The sequence below is a fragment of the Anthonomus grandis genome, chromosome 2, assembly GCF_022605725.1.
Source record: "Anthonomus grandis grandis chromosome 2, icAntGran1.3, whole genome shotgun sequence".
In the NCBI taxonomy this organism is placed as follows: Eukaryota; Metazoa; Arthropoda; class Insecta; order Coleoptera; family Curculionidae; genus Anthonomus; species Anthonomus grandis.
Window position 1 is genome coordinate 2,461,854 of NC_065547.1, and position 18,385 is coordinate 2,480,238.

At 35.4% G+C, this 18,385-nt stretch overlaps 1 long non-coding RNA gene across 1 annotated transcript; it reads left to right on the plus strand.

The window, feature by feature from the left end:
- On the plus strand, positions 1 to 9,537 carry LOC126750478 (uncharacterized). The gene is made up of 2 exons (XR_007665735.1): positions 1 to 113; positions 9,283 to 9,537. It is a non-coding gene; the product is annotated as an uncharacterized LOC126750478 (long non-coding RNA).
- The last annotated feature ends 8,848 nt before the right edge of the window (positions 9,538 to 18,385 follow it).

An 18,385-nucleotide genomic window follows, 5' to 3' on the forward strand; every position in this document is an offset into this window, starting at 1 on the left:
CTTTTGAAAAATCTATAATGATTATTTATTGTGTTTATTTTTTCTTAATAAAATATGGCAAATAAATTAATACAATTAGTTCTTACATTTCCTAGTACACTTCCAATCATAAGGTAAGTCTATATTGATTCCTTAAATTATTCACAGAACGGATGAGGACAAATAGCTATGAAATTTTCCATCACACAAGACATTCCCTGACTGCTGCCTGCTAGACAATACTGTGTGAATTGAACAACTGTGGAGATTCAACAATAAAGATATGAAATGGAAATAGTGCGACAAGTTACCTGATTAGGAATTAATATTGATATTCATAGAAGGCATAAAAGATATATGCATAGAAAGATAATAAAAAAAAGATTTTAATTCAGAAAATAATTGCCTGAGAAAAAAAGGTTTTTAAGAAAATTATAGGTGATAAAAAATCTATAGTTCTTGTATCTATACTTTTCTCACATAACCTTAAGGTTTTTGAGTAAAAAGTGAAAAAAACCCTATTTTATCTTTCGAAAACAAGGTGTATCGTTTTAAAAATTGCAGTAGCATTTACTATGATAACGTTAGAAGATTTTACTACAGATACGTTGATTCAAATAAGGTTTACTTATATAATAAATAGATTTTTCGCTTTTTTTCATTGGGATTTTACAATAGACAGTTTTATAATAGAGCTGTATGTTAATTTTTTTCAACTCCATATACAACATCCCTCATATATTTTATAGAGCTATTAAGATCGGCACTCAGAGACTGTCAAAGAAATTAATGTCACTACGGATAAGTCGAGGATAACGCATTTTATAACAAGGTGGGGCCCGAACGTGCGTAATCGAAAGACATTATTCGCATAAAAAATGACAAAAATTAACATAAAATTAAGAAAACAACAACAACAACGACAAGAAGAAAAAGGAGGAAAAAAAATGACAACGCAATCTCGCGTGCTTCCAATAATAACCCGATGGTGCGTAGGCAGCGCGGTACAAGTAGTACTGGTGGTACAGGTAGTGGCCGGTTTTATGGCCACATTCGAGTAGATTTAAATTTACGACTCAGTACGGATTGAAAACGCGGCAAAAATGCCATTTATGCCCCGTTCCCGGTCTGTAAAAATCTGGATCGGAATGGAAAAATTCTCGGTGAATTATAATCTTGCCGCTATACGCTATGCCGCCTGGATAATTTTTTTGTCGCAATACGTCTGGTCGTTATGGCCCAAGCAGTACACAAAGTCTATAATACAACTAAACAAAATTATTTTATGTTTATGTGTGTTAACCCTTACGCTCGCGGAGCATCTAATTATCAATATTCTAAAGTTAGCGTAACAAGTAACTATTTATGTTACAATGTAGAATTAAGTGAAGTATTTAAAATATGGTCAAGGTCAAATTGCACGTTTTCAAGGTCATTTATAATTGTGATAAAAAAATATATTCATGAAATTCACAATTAAACTTTATTTAGTAGGAAAATTTACAATTCAAGTAATTCTTGTTTTTAGTAAAACGTCGCATTTAATACACCTTACTCTCGAACGACTGTCACAATTTTTAAGCCTACAACATAAAAGATGCTTGAGAGTATCAGTAGTTGGCCAATGTTGATACCCATCATACCATTTATCCACACATGGCTTGCTGAGAAACTCTTCTTCTTAGGTGGTTCATTATTTCTTCATTGTCTGTTGTATCAACATCAGGCAGTAGATGCTCCTCAGAAGAAATAAGATATTCTCCCAAACTTAGCCTAAAGTCAAGCAGATCCATCGGTTTTTTTTTTAATCGGTAAAATACTCCTTGTTACTATGTCAAAGAGATGCAAAATAACTTTTAAGGTCTATTTTTTGATTTGAAAAAAGAATGGCAATATTTGATCATCTAAGCACACACATCCACGCCACCCATTTTTTGATATACATCCTTACAAGCTTCGAACTTTTACAAACTTTTTTCTTTTTTTGTTCCACCTTTCAATTAAGTCCTCTGGTTCGGCTCCGAAAGCTGTAGAATTCCTGAGAACGGATTTATTGTCCATTCATTTTGTAGCACACATTTTATTATCAAGTCTGATTAGTTCCTGCAAATCCCCTCTCTTCATTTCTTTATATTTCTTAATATGTACATGACTTATATATTTATATTTATATTATATATAAATATTTAGTTTTTATACTAAATATTTATATATAAAATTATCACAAATTTAAATAAACAGTGTTATTAAAATAAATATTGCATATGTATTTTCTGCAAAAATATAGTTTTTTAACAACACAACCCTTATCTCCCCACCCAACCTAAACATTTACCTAGTAAGGAATTCTTTTGAAAAATCACCGTTTTTCGGGTTAATGAAAAACGGTTTACTTGCAGAAAATAATTGTCAGAAAAAAAAAGCTTTTTAAGAAAATTACAGGTGATAAAAAAAGTCTATAATTTTTGTATCTCTACTTTTCTCACATTAAGGGTTTACTTAAAGGTTTTCGAGTAAAAAGCGAAAAAATCATATTTTATTTCTCGAACGCAAAGCGTATGCTATAAAAATTGCAGTAGTCGTACCATTTTTTTATCGTAAATAAGTGCAACTTTAGTTTTTTGAGATAATAATAATTGGTAAATACCAAACGCCAAACAGCTGATCCGTGACGTCACATTTTCCCTTTTTTTCGCTAAAACCAAATTCACAGAAACGCATTGATAAATACCAACAAAAGAACCGTTTCACGCTGAAAATCGGCTTATTTGAATCTCTTAAGCTTCGGCCTCATTTCTGGCACCTTATCCCAAACGAGATTTAAACGTTCGGCAAACATCTGGCAGGATTTGTTTTGACAATCCCGGTATGTTTATGGGTTTATAAAAAAAAGGCGCTTGTGCCAATATCTTTTTTGATGAACGCACGCACGTCTTTTGCACCACCGATCAACGTGGATTTTACGCATTTATAAAAACGGAAATTTATCAGTGGGCGTGTGTATAAAAACATTTAATTCAAATAAACGCGACAGAAATAATGAAAACTTAAAGTGTCTTTTCCGGCATCAGAGGTAAACATTTAGCAGGAGTGGCTCCATTTAAAATTGTAATAAACGTGTCGAAAAAGGCGTTACATAGTTAGACTCGCGCTTCCTTGTTTATATTTAGCAAGTAGCAAACACATGTTTAATATTGACGCCTTTTTACCTTAATTTTCTTAGTTGAATTAGTACTAATGCGGTTGGATTGGGTAATCTTATTTGAAAATTTGACAGCTGTCTTATTAGTTCATTAGAACAATTTTATTCAATCATTCAAATTAATATAAATACAATTTATTGAACAGAATCATAACTGAAATGACTGATGTGACAAAAGATATTTAGCTTAACAACGGGAAAACATACCGTAAAACGGGGCTACTTTGGCAGAGCGTGCGCGCCTTTGTTTATATTAGGCTTGTTTGTCTAGTTTTAATATTCGGTGTCCGAGAGTTGTTCAGACAGGTCGGTATGTTCCGCGACGCGAAATATGGTGCGAAATTATAGTAGGTTGCCTGGATCAAGGCCCTATAAAAACTACACGGAACAAAATTTAGCGAATGCATTGCAAGCTGTTAGGGAAGGGAGGATGTCACAAGTACGAGCTTCCAAGACATGGAAAATACCTAGAGGCACTCTTCAGAATAAGCTGTTTGCGAAACATGAGGGTCGTGTAGGACACCCCACCATCCTTACCCAACAGGAGGAGAGGCTAATTTCAGAGACCATAAACCAGGTAGCAGATTGGGGTTTTCCCGTTACTGTTAGTGACGCCAGAGAAATCGTGCAAAAATATGTTACAAAACAAGGCAGAAATATTCCTGGATGGCCCAACAATAGACCAGGACCCGACTTGGAGTCCATTTCTGCAAAACAAGTGTTTAACTATGATGAGACTAATTTCACAGACGATCCCGGGGCCAAAAAAGTTTTAGTTCGTAGGGGTACTAAAAGGGTTGAAAGGGTTCAAGAACATTCGCGTTCAGCAATAAGTGTAATGGTCTGCGGGAGCGCAAATGGAATCCTACTACCACCAATGGTAGTCTATAAAACCAACAACATTTACGAAAATTGGACTGTTGGTGGCCCTCTAGGGGCAGTTTATGATAACAGCAGCAGTGGATGGTTCAATATGAATCTCTTTGAGGTATGGTTTTTTAAACTGTTGCTGCCCCACGTCAAAGAAAATTGTAATGGTGAATCAGTTGTTCTTTTAGGTGATAACCTAGCCTCACATTTTTCTCCAACCGTGGTAAAGGCTGCTAAAGAAAATAATATTTATATGGCTCCTTTACCCCCTAAATCAACTCACTTTATGCAGACTTTGGACGTGGCTTTCTTTGCTTCCATGAAAAAGAAATGGAGGGCTATTTTTGACGATTGGAGAAAGACCAGTGGCGTAAAAGGCACTCTGCCCAAAGAACACTTTCCGAATCTTCTGGAGCGCTTGTGGAGATCTCTACAGGAAACAGTAGAAGACAATTTAAAATCCGGATTTCGTGCAACCGGAATGTGTCCATATGATCCGCAGCAGCCTTTATCCAAATTGCCAAAAACTCAAATTGATGCATATACGAGTGATATTTTGAATAATAGTTTATTAGAGTTTCTTCAGGAGACACGTGGACAATCAAGCACTAACCCTAAATGAAAGCGGGGACGAAAAATTATTCCCGGCAAAGAAGTCGATTGTGAAGAAACTAAAGAGGAGCAAGACAAGGAAAAACTAATTGAAAATGAAAATAATGACAAAAAGAAGATTGCGGGAAAAGGGAAAGGCAAAAATTTTTAAAACATCGACATTAAAAGATGTCAATCTACCATCATCCTCAAGTACCCACAATGAAGACGAATGCGGAATTTGTGCTGCTTATTGGTCTGGTTATACTGGACCAGACTGGATTTTATGCAATGGTTGTTTTAAATGGATCTGTGGTATTTGTAACGAGGGATCCAAAGAAAAATATTGTACCTGTGAGGCATGTGAAGATGATTAGTATTTATGTTATTTTGATTTAGTTCCTTTCTTTTACGGTGCCAAATACTAGAAGAATATTTTTTGTTAGTTTTTAAGTGTTTTGTTTATTTTGTTTAAGAATATAGAAATTTCATTAAAAATATTGAATGTTTTATTTAAAAACTAAAAAAAAAAGCCTAATTTGGTGCCAAAGTAACCCCAGAAGGCCAAAGTGTGCAGGGGAACACCGCAAGGGAGCGTACTGTCACCGCTGTTGTGGAACCTTGTATCGGACAGCTTGCTGACACGACTGGAGAGGCAGCTTATCCTCGCTATAGGATATGCTGACGATATAGTCATCCTTACACGAGGGGGTAGTCAGGCTCATGTATTCGAAAAAATGCAAAGAGCCCTGACTACTGTCGAGCACTGGTGTGAGGAAGAATAACTAAGGGTAAATCCCACAAAAACTACCCTGGTTTCCTTTACCAAAAGAAGGAAACTAGAGCCCATTAGAAACATAAAATTTTATGGAGAAAATCTGCGACTTGAAGACGAGGTCAAATATCTAGGTATAACCCTGGATAAAAAACTCAGCTTCAAGAAACATGTAATCCAGGCTACAAATAAAGCCACGAAAACTCTTATGTACTGTAAGAGAATGTTCGGTAGATCATGGGGACTGTCACCAAAAATGGTACATTGGATGTACACGACAATGGTTAGACCCATCATTACATACGCAGCACCTATATGGTGGCATGCGGCAGAAAAGAGGACTGTAATACAGATACTCAACAAAACACAACGAATAGCATGTCTGGGCATAACAGGAGCGATGTCAACAACGCCGACTGCTGCCCTAGAGAACCTGATAGGACTAAACCCGCTACACTAGAATCTCTTTGAGGTATGGTTTTTTAAACTGTTGCTGCCCCACGTCAAAGAAAATTGTAATGGTGAATCAGTTGTTCTTTTAGGTGATAACCTAGCCTCACATTTTTCTCCAATCGTGGTAAAGGCTGCTAAAGAAAATAATATTTATATGGCTCCTTTACCCCCCAATTCAACTCACTTTATGCAGACTTTGGACGTGGCTTTCTTTGCTCCCATGAAAAAGAAATGAAGGGCTATTTTTGACGATTGGAGAAAGACCAGTGGCGTAAAAGGCACTCTGCCTAAAGAACACTTTCCGAATCTTCTGGATCGCTTGTGGAGATCTCTACAGGAAAGAGTAAAAGACAATTTAAAATCCGGATTTCGTGCAACCGGAATTTGTCCATATGATCCGCAACAGCCTTTATCCAAATTGCCAAAAACTCCAATTGATGCATCTACGAGTGATATTTTCAATGATAGTTTATTAGTTTCTTCTGGAGACACATGGACAATCAAGCACGAACCCTAAACGAAAGTGGAGACGAAAAATTATTCCCGGCAAAGAAGTCGATTGTGAAGAAACTAAAGAGGAGCAAGACAAGGAAGAACTAATTAAAAATGAAAATAATGACAAAAAGAAGATTGCGGGAAAAGGGAAAAGCAAAAATTTTAAAAAAATCGACATTAAAAGATGTCAATCTACCATCATCCTCAAGTACCCACAATGAAGACGAATGCGGAATTTGTGCTGCTTATTGGTCTGGTTATACTGGACCAGACTGGATTTTATGCAATGGTTGTTTTAAATGGATCTGTGGTATTTGTAACGAGGGATCCAAAGAAAAATATTGTACCTGTGAGGCATGTGAAAATGATTAGTATTTATGTTATTTTGATTTAGTTCCTTTCTTTTACGGTGCCAAATACTAGAAGAATATTTTTTGTTAGTTTTTAAGTGTTTTGTTTATTTTGTTTAAGAATATAGAAATTTCATTAAAAATATTGAATGTTTTATTTAAAAACTAAAAAAAAAAGCCTAATTTGGTGCCAAAGTAACCCCAGAAGGCCAAAGTGTGCAGGGGAACACCGCAAGGGAGCGTACTGTCACCGCTGTTGTGGAACCTTGTATCGGACAGCTTGCTGACACGACTGGAGAGGCAGCTTATCCTCGCTATAGGATATGCTGACGATATAGTCATCCTTACACGAGGGGGTAGTCAGGCTCATGTATTCGAAAAAATGCAAAGAGCCCTGACTACTGTCGAGCACTGGTGTGAGGAAGAACAACTAAGGGTAAATCCCACAAAAACTACCCTGGTTTCCTTTACCAAAAGAAGGAAACTAGAGCTCATTAGAAACATAAAATTTTATGGAGAAAATCTGCGACTTGAAGACGAGGTCAAATATCTAGGTATAACCCTGGATAAAAAACTCAGCTTCAAGAAACATGTAATCCAGGCTACAAATAAAGCCACGAAAACTCTTATGTACTGTAAGAGAATGTTCGGTAGATCATGGGGACTGTCACCAAAAATGGTACATTGGATGTACACGACAATGGTTAGACCCATCATTACATACGCAGCACCTATATGGTGGCATGCGGCAGAAAAGAGGACTGTAATACAGATACTCAACAAAACACAACGAATAGCATGTCTGGGCATAATAGGAGCGATGTCAACAACGCCGACTGCTGCCCTAGAGAACCTGATAGGACTAAGCCCGCTACACTTAGTGGTACGGGCTGAAGCTATAACGGGGGCGAAAAGACTGCTGTCAAATGGCGCAACAATCCTATCGAAAGATGGGCACAATGCCTTATTTGACAAGATACAGGACCTTGGGCACCTGGCCCTAAGAACAGACAGAACCAAGGTCACATACCTAGACAAACCTTTTATCATCAAAGAGAAAAGGGGACCACTGGACGCAGAAGCGAACAGGCTCAGGCAAAGAGGTTACTCAGTATGGCACACGGAGACTAAGTCAAGGACTGTGCAAAGCTGCTGGGAGGATCCCAGGAACCTCGCCGAAGCGCAAAATAGGCCAGAGATAATCCTAGCAGAGAATATGGGCAACAATAAGGCTGCAAGAAGGGCTATCCAACTTGCAACCCAGGGAGCCAGCAACAGCCTGGTAAGCCCTGAACCAACATGTTATGTCAGCGATAAGACCTGGAAGAGGGAAATCGGTAACTGGCTAACAAACCAGAACAAATTCTACTGGGAGCAGCTGCCAAAGATGGAACAATCCAAACAACTTATAGGCAGCCCACCCTTCAAGAAGGGTGAGAACATACTGGGCCTCTCCAGACAACAACTGCGAACGGTCGCAGGGCTACTTACAGGCCATGCACCCAGCAGGAAACACCTGCATACGCTAGGGAAATCAGTTACCTCGCTATGTAGGGGATGCAATGAGGAGGACGAAACAACTCTTCACATACTGTGCTTCTGTGAAGCATTTAATCAAACCAGGGCAACATTCCTGGGGGAAGAGAAACCCTCACCAGAGGGTATAAGAAATCTACCACTGGGCACAATCCTGGACTACAGAATTGAACCTGTGGGACTAAACATATGGGACACAATAGGACTGCTTCTTAGCAGACCGCAGTGTAGGGAGCCACAAGGCACCACCCAGCGGTGGGGTTTTAGTGGGTATAGGACGAAACAGACTCGATACTGAGTCCCACACTACTGGGGGCGGCGCCGCGTAACCAGTGTTCATAAAGAATTTCTCCAACGACCCAAAAAAAAAAAAACCCAGGATGGGCGTACATTATGTTTATTCACATTTCCGTTTGGGTGCCAATGTAACCCCAAACACGGGGCTACTTTGGCACCCATCTTTTTAATTTTTTTTTCGAAAACGGTTTATTGTAAAAACCCTATTTTAAGGCAGGTTATAAGTATGACCCGTATTGTTACTCTTAATTTTTTTCAAGTTGATTCGATTATAAATGCAGCGCCTAGAATCAAAAATGCCTCAAAACCTGCACAAAGAAGCCCCGTTTTACGGTATTATTTAGAACCAACAGCAGTGGAGCAGGGTGTTCCTCGGGGATTTATTTTGGAACCACTTTTATTCATATTATGTTTGCCAGTATGCAGATGATACATCAGTTATACTATCAAGTGGCTCCGTGGTATATTTAGTACATGGGTAATTTGCTGAAACCTAATACACATAAAACTTAAATAATACACTTTAATTGAAGTCCAATCTAATGAATCCTTATATGTCAAGGGAGTTAATAAAACATTTCCGATAGTGAAATCCTTTAAGTTTCTCGGGATGCATGTTGATCCATTGCTAAATTGGAGTCAGCATTGCAAGACACTAATTTCCAGACAAAATAGTAACTGTGCCCTGGTCCGCCCACTCAGGTACAATTTATTCATTAAATTTGTTCTAGCAGAAGTTTGACCAATACACAAGCAGTCCGGAATCTGCGCAAACGAAAGTACGCGTTCTAGCAAAACTAATCCGGGATTTTGACTGCCTATCTAGCAACAACAAAGTTCAGTTTGGGATTTGGTTTCAAACCACTGAAAGTAGTCCATAGAATTTCCTAAGGATTTCGGTTTGGGACATGCGCAAGGTATTTGTCAAGACTATGTTGTTTTCTTTTTTTGTTTGTCATTTAGATAATCAATAAAAAATATATATCGGATTTGGAGTTTGATTACGAAATGTGAACTGGTAGTAAACCTGATGTAAGTCATCTCAGGATTTTTGGCAGTCCAGTTATGGTGCACGTTCCAAAAGGGAAGCGACTTAAATGGGACAAAAAGGCTGTGAAATGTGTTTTAGTGGGTTATGGCGACACTGTTAAAGGCTATAGAGTGTTCGACCCAATAAAAAATTATGTATTCACTAGTAGAGATGTTGTTGTAATGGAAAATCCTACAAGCATGTCAGTAAATACAGAGGTGCCTTTGGAAAATATTTGTGCGAAAGAAATATCAGTTTCAGTGGGAGATTACGAGAGTGAAACTGATATAGAAAGTCAAAGTTCAGGGGAATTATATAATCCTACTGATAGTGACAGTTCTCAAACGGATGGTGAATCTCAAGATATTTCGGGAGCGGTACGAAGGTCAGAATGAGTTCCTAAGCCCAGGCAGATCGATGGTGGTGTAAGCTTGGACAGTTCCGATTTGGCAAACGATCCAACGACGGTCGAAGCTGCTTTATCAAGACCAGATAAAGAATTGTGGCAAGCTGCAATGGAAGAGGAACTACGATCATTTGAAGAAAACGACGCGTGGGAGCTGGTGGACATACCACAAGAAAAGACTATTGTACAGTGCAAGTGGGTTTTTAAAAGAAATAGTGACAGTGAAAATAATGTGCGATACAGGGCTCGTTTAGTTGCAAAAGGTTTTACGCAAAAACCAGGTGTCGATTATGACGAAACTTTTTACCCAGTTGTGCGACACTGCACTCTAAGATTGTTAATGGCTTTGTCTGCAAAACGAAATTTAGACATATCTCATTTAGATGTAAAAACTGCTTTTTTAAATGGCTTTCTAAAGGAACATGTTTTTATTTATGGTCATACCCGAGGGTTATAAAACATCTGGTTACACTTGTGACGATAAGGTTTTAAAGTTAAAAAGGGCAGTTTATGCGTTAAAACAATCTTCGAGGGCATGGTACACAAGGGTCGATGAATTTCTTGTAAAATTAGGATATGGCAGGTCCAAATATGAACCTTGTTTATATATGAGGCGTATAGAATCAAACCCCGCTAACTCCAAAATGCAAAATTTTACAGGAATTGAGAAAAACCGTTAGCTAGATTATTTTTTGATATTTGATTGCCAAATATTTTTAATTTAAATTTTCTATATAAAAATATCTAAGTATTGGTAAAAAATCCACCATGGCTCTAAGTTTTAGGCTAAATATTTAGGTTTTTGTTTGGAGTTAGCGGCTTTTGATTGTGAAAAATGGATATAGCGGGTTTTGATTCTGATTCAGGGTCCGAAATACGCAGCAAATAGGTAGAGCTTCTTTAGTTACTTTTTTAACTTACTTCACTATAAAAATAAAAACGTAGTATGTCTTAAATCATGTTTATTTTAATTAACAGAAATTGTAATTCTATAAATTTTAACGGAAACATTTTGAATAAAACACAAATTCTTTTAGAACACATTTTTTAAATAGACAGAGATCCCAGCTCTTCAACTGGTTCGCACTGCAAATCTGGAAGCTCTTCATTAGCATCAGCTTGATCTGGTTGGCGAAGTTCAATATTTACGAAAAAATCAAAATCCTCGTTAAGCCTCCAGTTTTCGCCATAGTGTGATTCTAATAATTTACTTACTGCTATAATTTTATTTTGTTTGACAGGAACGTTCACAGGAAGTTGTTGAGGATTCATTGATTTGATTTGCTTATTTTTCTTCGTAACACTTCTAGGATTGCCTAATTCAGTTCTGTAGTTTACTTCACCTTGAACTTTCGTAATTCGATTTTTGTCAAGAGTTATTTTAAACCGTTTCGAAGGATTAAATTGAAAGTGCCATGCTCCAGGTGGCTTTAGTATATTTTGGGATTCCTTCTTCCAATCCAAAACAGGGACATCGTCACCCATTTTTAATACTGTGGCATATTGTCTTATGTGTTCAATATATTGCTGTGGGGTCGTAATTATCTCTTTTTTTCTTATAGCTTTCTCGATATTTCCAAACACCCTGTCGGGTGGTATAAAACTGTGTCCAACTACAGAAAAAATTATCTCAAGTTTCTTAATATTTGGTGGCGCATAACATTCCAGCCAATTTGAACACATTCCCATCATGGTGGTGTTTTTGTTTTGGCCACCACAACCATCAGCAAAAAGTCTAATGTGCGTTTTACCCTCCAAATTCATGTTTATGAGCCGATGGAAAACAGCACTAGCAATTTCATTAGAGCTTTTCGGCCGAACAGTTTCATTCCAACAATAACAAAACACGTTTTCTGAAGTTAACGTGGTCTTGGAACTACCACAGACAATAGTAAAATTGTAGAAGTTATATTGCTTTGAAAAATATGCCTGTTGGTCTGGAAGTTTTGGAACTGGCAAATTCTTTTGGCAGTCAAATGATAATGTTATCATTTCAGGCTTTTCTTCCTTTAGTAATGCAAAAAAAGCTCGTGCCTTAAGTTTATGCACTGTTTTTTCAGCCATCAGTGTAGCTTTTCTAGGAGGATCATCTCTCGCCAGCTTTATTTTTTCACTTATCTGAATGCATGTGGAACATACATCAGTCCTCGGAGAACCGAAGCCAATGTTATATTTTGTACAAAATTCACGTCTAAAAAATGATTCTTTAACACTGACATTGTCAAGTGCTGAATTTGAATACATTTGGTATAGTTTTCTGATGTTTAGTTCTGACGGCAAATATACACGACAAGAACTCTTTGACCTGCAATAATGTGAATCCTGACATTTGAAAGATTCCAAAAAGAACTGAATTGTCTCTCGCCTACATTGATATTTCTTGCTTTTATGATCTCCACCCCGGTTTTCATGTGCCATTTGCCCACTTTCAAAATGTCTTTTTAAAACTCCATAAACTCTATCTTTATTAATATCCAGTATACTCAGAAACGCAGGTTTGCAAACTGGAATTATTTTTCCGCTTCTATTCCTTACAAAAAATTTGTAACTTAATTTTCTCACTTGCCTCGAACTATTCTTTGGGCGCTTCCGCTTTGGCAATTGAACGTTGGTATACTTCACAATATAATTATCTTGATCAATTTTTGCAGGAGTAGCATAAAACTTTGAGTGAAAATCAGATATGTCAAATTTGGTTAAAATGCTGCATCGGAAGCTCTTCGTTGCATGATTACAGCTTGGGACACCCGGTGGTCTTTTAGGCTTGTATCTAAAAATAAGTTGAAAGTGACATATTATTGAGATTACAACGAACCGGCTTTTCATTTTACTTACAAATTATACAAAATTAAACTTATACATTCTTATTTTAACAAATTTTAATGTGCCCCTAATTGTAGTTATCAAAGTAGCAATTAACAATTTTAAAAAATGTCCTAGTTTAGATTTTCGACAAAAAAACGCTTACTTGCAAAAAGATCCTGACTTGAGTATATAAAAATACACTTAGAAACACATTTTTACCAAAATTACACAATAGGACTTACCTCTCAATCTTTTGCTTCTCTGATTTTCGGTTGGATTTGTTTACTAAACATTTTCGGGCTTTGTTCGGTGTACATTTTTGTACGGGTTTATTATACTCATCCATATTTATATTTAAAACTTATTTATAAAAATCACTAAAAGCAATAACTCAGATCCTGCACGATAGAAATCTAAACATCAACTGATGCAATGATACATAAACATGTGCTCGTATCTAATAGAGCAACGTCATTGGTCAAAATGGAGTTGGCGGGATTTGATTGTAACATGTGCAGGGAGTTAGCGGGTTTTGAAAATAAACGCGATGTTTTTGCCATATTTTAGACCTCTTTTAGCGTGTTTTGAAAGTTAAGATTCACACGACCAGATTCATTGGCAAATTAGCTGTGAAATTAAATCAAAATATCATTTTTGGACAAAAGTGGAGTTAGCGGGGTTTGATTCTATACGCCTCATATAAAGGGTTCTGGTAATTTTTTGACCATTGTAGCGCTGTACGTGGACGATTTTTTTGTTTTTTCAAACAGTGTACCGGAAACGAACAATGTTAAGTGTAAATTAGGACAAGTTTTTAATGTTAAGGATTTAGGACAGGTTAAAGATTGTCTTGGAATGAGAGTAAGTGTTGATAAAAGTAGCAGTAGTATTACTTTAGATCAGGAAAAGTATATCGATAGTTTCTTAACAAATTTAATATGCTTGATTGTAAAACTGTAGAGACAAATGTTAATCTAATTAAGGATCCTGTAAATACTTTTCTAGACAAAATGCCATATCAGCAATTAATAGGTAGTTTAATGTATCTTGCTGTGTTAAAGAGACCTGATATTGCATTTTCGATTAGTTATTTAAGCCAATTTAATAATTGCTTTAACGAAAGTCATTGGAAGCCAAACGGGTTCTTAGGTACTTAAAAGAAACAAAGAAATTTGGTTTAAAGTTTAGCAAGGATAGTGAAGAACTAGAAGGTTTTGTTGATGCCGATTGGGCAAGTAGTTCCTGTGACAGGAAGTCTTATACAGGATTTTGTTTTAAATTTTCTGGGTCTGCAGTATCCTGGGAAGCTAGGAAGCAACACACCGTTGCGTTGTCAAGTACTAAGGCTGAGTACATGGCAATTTCAGAGGCTACGAAAGAAGCGATTTATTTGAAAAATCTTCTTTCAGAGTTAACTGGAAGCGTGTACAATTGTGTAAGGTTATATAACGATAATCAGAGTGCGCAAAAGTTGTCTGTGAATCCTATTTTTCATAATAGATCAAAACACATAGATGTAAGACATCATTTTGTTAGAGGAGCTGTTGCCACATCTGTTTTATACATTTTTGCCTCTTGAAATTTACCCTTGTTGACAATAAAGTTAGTCTATGTTTAGAAACCAACGTGTGCGTTTTATTTCAATAAAGGCTGGCACCAGGATTACATGGCACACAAGACATAGTTGATGCTTTTACACTGTTATTTGGTGAAGCATTTATACAATCAAATTTCATTAACCATTCGTCGACGTCTGATAATGTGGCCCACTTTGACATTTCCAACGTTGATGCTTCCCCGATTATTTTGGCAAGTGAAAAACTCAAAAATAAGTTAACATCTGGTGTAGACGGTGTACCTAGCTTCTTGGATAAAGATTGCATTGGTGTCCTGGCTGATCCGCTGACCTACATTTTCAACTTAATACTGTCAACAGAATAGATTAGACCTATTTTAAAAGCTGGGGACTCTGATCAAATCATGAACTACATCTCATTACTCTGTAACTTCTCAAAAATTGTCGAAATTATCTTGAATCGGTCGCTATTTAGTCACGCAAAAGAACTCATCTCTGTAGACCAGCATGGATTTTTTAGCGGCCGATCTTGTGTTACTAACTTATCCTGTATGTCTAGCCACATCTGTGAATCACTTGATGTTAATACTCAAGTCGGTGTTATTTATACCGACTTCCAAAAAGCCTTTGATCACTATATTTTGCTGCATAAATTAACTCAGTATGCTTTTTCAGAGAGATTATTTAATTTATTTCATCATTCCTACTTGATTGGTAGATCTCAATATGTCAAATATGAGGGCTTTAAATCGAAACTTTTAAAGGTAACGTCGGGTGTACCACAGGGTTCGAACCTGGATCCGCTCCTATTTAGTTTTTTTTTATAAATTACTTGATTGAGTCACTCACTTGTCATAGGCTGGCTTTTCCGATGATTTGAAGCTATATTAAAATGTATATGGTTTGGAGGATTGCGTTTTTCTTCAGAACTGCCTAAATACATTGGAGGTATGGTGCGCTGTTAACAGGTTAGGCTTGAATGGGGCTAAATGTAGTGTGGTCAGTTACTCTAAATCAAAACACCCTTAAATTTTGATTACTTTATTAATGATACTATTTTGAGTAGATCAGAGCAAATTACTGATCTTGGTATCACCTTTGATTCTGAATTTACATTTGTTCCACAGTTCGACAATATAGTTCAGTCAGCTCTGAGAAGACTTTGGTTCATCAAAACTGGAGTTTGGCTGCATTATATGGAACCTGCTCTATCAGAATCATGTTGGTCTCCTTGAATCTGTTCAGCGTAGATTTGCCAAGTTTTTGGCCTTCAGACAGGATGGCATATATTCAGTTAGAGGGTTTGATCATCGGCAACTATTGGAACACTTTAATCTACATCCATTAGATCTCAGAAGAATAATCTTCTCTGTAAAATTCTTGCATGGGTTATTGAATGGATTAATTGATAGTGTTTTACTTTTTTCTGGTGTACGTTTCATGGTGCCTAGACTTAATGCTAGACATCCTGTTGAAATCGCCGCTATATACAATATGCGCTACATTTAATCGGATTTGTCACATGTGTAATATAAATTTCTCTCCGATTCATGTGATTGTCGACATCTTGGTGGATTAATACTCTTAGGATTAAGACCCATGTATTTAAGTTATATTGCAGTTAATTTATTTTAATTTTGTTGTATATGTGATTATCTTATTAAACTTTTATAATTGGGTTTTTATATCATATCAATAGTTATTTGTTCTAATTTTTTGGATAACTTTTGAGATCGCAATACTTTTTTTCTTTTCTTTTAGGTTTGTTTTGTGTTCTTTTCTTTAAACTATATTTTTGATTGTTTTGCAACTGTTTTCTGTTATTGGGCAAGTTGCCTATTAAAAATAAAGGCGTATTATTATTATCACATACAGCACTATAATGGTGCACTATCTTGACGTTGCTTTGTGATTAAAAATCATTTCGTTGGTAATACAGTATATTATTATTATTATTATTATTATTATAAGACTCAATATTCCAAATTGTCTAAGCTTCCCTCTTAATAATTAAATTGCAATTTTCTCGAGATAATCTCTCAGTAAAACATCTGCCCTATTTAGTATATAATATGTATATTATCGACCCAGATTTCTCTTTCGCAACAGGATGGATGCATCCTGTATTCGTTAAATCCTGAACCTCAAGTGGCTTTTAGGCTTAAAGATTCTTCACACGGTAGATAAGGAAAGAAAAAAGGTTAAGCCTACGTGCGTTCACAATCTTGTACAAATGTACGTGTAAATGACGAGCGGTTTGTTATTCTTCTTATCAATCGTCGTTGCGGTTTTTTTCTGTCCGATTTCAATCGAGAAATGAGAGCGTAATTGTTTATCGACACGAGGAGTCGAGGTCTTTAATTTTTTCTGATTTGTTGCTTTTTGGAGCAACGAATTTCGAGGATTAGATGTGCTTTAAGGGCTCTCAAGGGTTGAGAAAAAACTGATATACAGGGTGTCCTATTTGCCATTTGTGACCATTGCTATTTCGGAAACTATAGGAGATACGAGGGCGGTTAAATTAGAAAAAAGTTGCCAATTTTGATGCTTATTTTAATTCTTTTTACGGCGTTTTAAAATGTTTTTAGTTCGTGAGTTACGGGGTGATTTATAAAAAAAAGGCCAAATTTTATTTTATTTATTATTTGCAAAATTATTGATTTTAGACATTTTGTTTTAATTACAAAGTTTTATAATTTTTTGTGCTCTACAAAACTTCACCTTTAATTTTTTTTATTACGTTTCGTTTCTTGGCAACGGCTATCAACTTCTTTTGTCAGGCAAAAAATGTTAAATTCAAATCCAGTGGCGGTAAATAAATATTTTAATTTTTATATATGGAGCGTTTACCAATTTTTATTATAAAAACAATATTAATAAAATAAATCAAATACTAATCTTAGTGATAATTACTTACATCATATATTTAAAAACCACGATACTTAAATTACTTGTTGATTATGTTGGTAAATATGTTGATACATGTAGTCAAGTATAAGATGACATAACGTACGTACCTGGAAAAAATAAATGTGTTGAGCAACCAATTTCCTAATTATGTTATTTTATTTAGTATTTAGATATTTTGATTATTAAAAGATTTAAACATTTGTAACGAGTTAAATTATTATTTAATAGCTATTTATTATATTTGGAATATTATTACGCATTGTGTCTGTCACCCACTAGCCTAATATAAATAAGGATATTAGTAAAATAGGATATTTGGAAAGGTATAGTTTCATACTATAAATAGTACAGGAAAACTTAGTTTGCAACATACAAATCTGTAAGTGGCTCAATCACTCCACAATAAGCAACTTGTTGATAAATAAATCTACGTTATATGGCTATTTTACGTAAAAGGAAAAAGATGATATGCAGATAATTTCCATTAAATTCTTTCTTAATCTTAATAGTTATTGAGGCGTTAAAAGAAATGGGACGAAGTGTTTAGTCTCGTTTAATATTTTTTCAAAGGAAAAAAAAACTTACATCTTACAAAAATAAGGCGACTTATTTAATAAAACTTACAAATTTACTTATTTAATTAGACTTACTTTACACTTTTTTTTTTAATTTCTCTTTAAAATGATGTATCTCATTCATACGTTTCCCAACGCTTCAACGTATTAATAACCATCATCAAGAATTTTTCCTTAATACAAGCCTGATTTTTTTTTAATTGTAAATTAATTACTTATTAATACAGTAAAAAGTTAACCTTTTTGGTTGTTTTTTAAAAATATTTATAAACACTAAAATAATATTATAAAAGTGGTAATATTAGTAATAATTCCATCTTAGACACAAAATTACTTGGTTTTTTAAATAACCTTTAAAGAGTGTACAATTTGTTTAGCTGTCATCAATTTATTCGTTCAATAATCATTTGCTGAATAACATTATTCCTATTAAATGTTAAACATCAATATTAAAAGAAGGTATTTAAAAAAAATAAACATTGCAAGATCTGGCAATTTTTATAATAAATTTATTTTTAATAAACAATAAAATAAT